Genomic DNA, 4,998 nt, shown 5'->3' on the forward strand with positions numbered 1-4,998 from the left:
CAAAATCCACAAAAGGAAAAAGTGATAAAACTGGACTTCATTAAAATAAATAAACATCTTTTTTTTTTTTTTTAACTTAGACCCTGTAAAGAGGTTGAAAAAATGAATTACACACTGGGAGAAATACTTTGCAAACCATTATCTGACAAAGAACTTACATCTAGCATATGTAAAGAATTCTCAAAACTCAATAGTAATAAATAAGATAGCCAATTAGAAAATAGGGATATGTGACCTCTCTGTATTATAACTTAAACCTCATGTGACTCTACAATTATTTCAAATGAAATACACGAAACAGTAATGCCTGTTTCTAGCATATAAAATAATCAGAGAACATGGAATTGTACAAAGTTAAATTATTGGACCATTTACTTAATTTAAATATTTTTAAATGCATGTACCCATTTTGCTTGAAGGTGTGTGTAAGTATGCTTGTATTTTTTTTTAATGATAATATGGTTATGTGAGCATATACTTTAGAAGTTTACAGTTACCCCACACAGTTCTTATTGATTCCCTCATTCTTAACAGCTGCATAGTATTTCATTTTATAATTACTGGATAGTAGGTTTATTCTTTTAAAATCACTTCTGTTGTTCTCATATATATATATTTTCCACTAAAAGTGTTGCAATGCGTGAAGCTACAAATACAAGGGGGGTCTTTTCTGTATTTTGTTGAAAACTTTGAATAAAATTATAAGTTCAAATCACATGCAAAATAAACATTTTAATTAATAGGGCTTTTATGCAAGATGTTAGTAGCAGCAGCACAGTTTTATTAATATCCCTGAATCTCTCACAAAAACTGACTGAGCAACTGGGATAACAAGGTATTAACTATGACAAAACAATGTAACAGGGTGTCATCATGAACCTTTTGTGAGGTTAAACCACAGGGACCCAGGGGCATCACCAACTTTTTCTGGAAGAAGGAAAGGAAAGGAAAATAATCTTTAATGGCCCTGGGAACTGGAAAACCTAGAAATACAAATGCTAACATCTATGTTCCTAAATTCAGAGATTCCTACTAGGCAACAAGAACTCAGCAGATTAATCTGAGAACAGCAGCTGAGGTTGGCAGAAGGCTTCCTGGGCCTCAACTCATAGCTGAGAGTAAGGATGACAAAAAGCAGGTGCTGTGAGTGGTCTATATCCTATGAACCCTATAAATTAACCATCCCCAAAACAAAGCCCTGTCCTAAGGAGAAACTGCAGAAGTCAATTATAAATTGAATTGGGAAGTTCACTAAGGCTCAAGAAAAGAGAAGCTCCAGGTTAAGATGCAAGAGAAGAAGGGAAAAGGCAGTTTTCTGCAAGTTCAAGCACAAATAATTCTTTACCTTCTAGTTCTGGAAATACCAGGTGCTGTGTATGTAAAGAAGGAATTTTGGTTGAATATTGTATTATCTTCTGACCCATTGTTACTAATCCATTCTCCCCTGTACTCAGATCTGCCATGCTACAGACAGACTGACAGATGCTCAGCAAATAGTAGCTGGTATTTTCTAGGAAACTAGGTGCTAAATGAGTTTTCTTAAATTTCTACCTCCGGGTCTGTAAGTTGATCTGAACCATTACCAGTTCCTGATTCTGCACAGGTTGTTGAGGGCAGGACTTCTCTCCTCCAGTGGAAACTCCAATTGCTCACAATCAACCATCCTTTCCTGCAGCCTTGGAGACACTACTCAGTGTAGCACCCCTCCCAGTCTAGAATAAGCACACTCATCATCATTATCTCTCATTTGCTGTCTTTTCTCCATTCCATCTACATACAGGTTTTGTTTGTTTTCGCCAATGTTTTTAAATAAGCAACTGTACAAGCACAGCAACTACAACAAAACCTTCCTTCCCCAGTGTTGTAGTGAGCAAGGAATATATTTAACTTCAAATAAAAGACAAAAACAAATACTGGAGAAAGCTGACAGAAAGAAATTCAACTGTAGGTGCTCTGGCAATATAGAAATGATACAACTAAGAAAAATGGAAGGAAAGGAAAATGAAGATATTCTGCCAAATGATTTTACTGATTGCTCATCTGTAATGCCTGGGAGTCAAAGGATATTGTTTATAGAAATGTAGGCATACTTAATGGCACCACGGGAAACGAAGTTAATATTATTATATCAAATTGTCTGATGAAAGATCGCATAGGGAGGACAAGAAAGGGAATACAGTTAATACCATTATTCATAGTTTAGAGACATTAGCTACTGTCTAAAGAAAGAGATGATTTTATGAAATTACATAAGGCAGCCATCAGAATAAAAATTTAACTCTTCTGAATATCACGACATCAAAACAAAAGCAATAAAAACAATCAAGACAGCAAAAGACAGATATATGTATATAGATCATAGGATAACATGCTGTAATCAAAATATAACCAAATACAATTTATCAATAAAAGTAAGTGGGCTTGACTCTCTTATTAGAGGAAAAAAATTGTCAGATTAAATCACAAGCAAAACTCAATTCTATGCTGGATATAAGATAAAATGTTTCAGAAAGTTTAAAAATAAAAGTATAGACAATGAATAAAAGGATCTTCTCTTCATGCATTGCAGAGTATAAAACAGTGAGTAAACACATCATACGTTTTCTCTTTTTACACTTAAACGGCTGGAGATGTTACACCACTAGTATTAATATACTTCAGATATATAAAGAATACACTTTTTATATGGTTAGAAACAGAAATGAAAGTAGTTAAGGAGACAATAACATCTGCATTGACGCTAGGAGGAAAGAGCCATTGTTGGGTACACAGTGATCACATTACCATGAAGCAATCTGTTCCCAACTGAAATGTCCTTGCCCTTCTACTGAAATCATGTACAATTCTGCAAAAACAGTGTTTGCTTCCCACAAATCAGCCAATAGCTCTGCTATTGTTGTCCACACAGAATAAGCATCAGACCTAGATTTAGCTGTTTTATCATTAAGAGTCATATTTGGCCCTTTCCAGAGGCTGTTATTTCAATTATATTTTGGATAATTTGTCTATTTCCATACAAATAATTTTCCAGAATGTGATGACTAGATACACTTTGATCCATATGAAATCACCCTTTGGGAGGGATCCAGGGATTGAATTTATTTTTAATTACTGTAGCATCCTGGTCAGGTTGAGAAACAGATCACCTTTGTATTTCCCTGGCATGTGAGCAGGGCTAGATTTAGTGTGAGAATGCTTGAAAGTTTATAGTTTTTAAGAAATGTTGTTTACTTTGTATCTCTTTATCAAAATAAAATTAATGCTGAAAAGCTATATTAAATGAATTATTTTGAGATGGTCTCTTTCCCCTTCTTCTAATGAGAGGATATCCACAAATAATGTCAGGAGCTTGCTTTACCTAGAAAAGTGTTGAGGGCCATAGGTTTGAGTTCACCTAGGAACATTTAGGAAAACCTCCCCAAGTTGTTGTTGAAGAGTGGGGTAAATGTAAGATAGAATTAAGCTCACAGAGGCCAGATGAGAGGATCATGTCACCCCAGAAACACAGCATATACCTAGGAGAACTGTTCTCAGTATCAATGCCTTAAGCACTGTAAGATTGATTATAGATCAAGACAACAACTATATATATATAGATATATAGAGAGTTAATAAAATCAGTTAATATATAAACGTACATTTATTTATTTATTAACTTATTTATATTTTTATATTTTTATCTTGAGACAGTGTCTTGCTCTGTCACCTAGGCTGGAGTGCAGCAGTGCGATTACGGTCCCTTCAGCCTTGACCTCTCAGGCTGAAGCTATCCTCCTGCCTCAGCCTCCTAAAGTTCTAGGATTAGAGGTGTGAGCCACCTTGCCAGGCCCAGGGCAGTAACTATTTGTTTTAATATAATTTGTTTATATAATTTGGAGCAAAAAATATTTGAAATATGTGTGCATTGCTTTTTAACCTTTTCTATTGATTTGCTTTATTAAATACTGAATAGAAACAATATACTTATAAATTGTATATATATATATAAAATAAGCACATAATGAACACCTGTGTCTCCAGTCTTGGTTTAAGAAATTAAGCCAAAAGTAATCATAAGTACTTATGATTACTTTTGAAGTCACCTGTGCAACTTTAGCTGACTACATCCCCTTCTTCAACACTCTAATGATGGCCACTGTGAGCACTGTGTGTATTGAGTTGTGTTTTATTTTAATTACTGTGTGCACTACATTGTTTTTCCTAGCTGTATGCTATTGCATTTAGTGAGCATGAATTATATCAGTATAATTCACTTTTGTCATTTCATTGTTTCAGCTTTTCTGTACTAATTATTGCAAATGCATTTCTACTGGCATAAAAACAGACACATAGGACAATGGAACACAATAGAGATCACAGACATAAATCTACACATTTACAACTTATATCTGACGAAGGCATCAAGAACATACACTGGTCAAGAACAGTCTTTTCAATAAATGATCCTGGGAAAACTGAATAACTATATGCAGATGGATAAAATTAAACCCCTCTTACCATACACAAAAATCAAATCAAATAAAAATGGATTAAAGACTTGAATCTAAGACCTGAAACTATGAAGTTACTAAAAGAAAGCATAAGAGAAATGCTCCAGGACATTGGTCTGGGCAAAGATTTTTTTGTGTAAGACCTCAGAAGCACAGGCAACAAAAGCAAAAATAGACAATGGGATTATATCAAGCTAAAAGGCCTCAAGCAAAGGAAACTATCAACAAAGTTAAAAGCCAACCACAGAATGGGAAAAAATATTTTCAAACTATCTGTCTGATGAAGGATTAACAACTAGAATATATAAGGAGCTCAAACAACTCAATAATAAACAAACAAAAATCTGATTGAAAAATGGGCTACTGAAGAGGCTGAGGTAGGAGGATTTCTTAATCCCAGGAGTTTAAGGTTACAGTGAGCTATGATTATGCCACTGCCCTTTAGCTTGGGTGACAGAGCAAGATCTTGCTTCTAAAAAAATAATAGTTAAAAAATATATATATATAA

Source organism: Rhinopithecus bieti, unplaced genomic scaffold, assembly GCF_001698545.2.
Source record: "Rhinopithecus bieti isolate Rb0 unplaced genomic scaffold, ASM169854v2 scaffold_49381, whole genome shotgun sequence".
NCBI classification, from domain to species: Eukaryota; Metazoa; Chordata; class Mammalia; order Primates; family Cercopithecidae; genus Rhinopithecus; species Rhinopithecus bieti.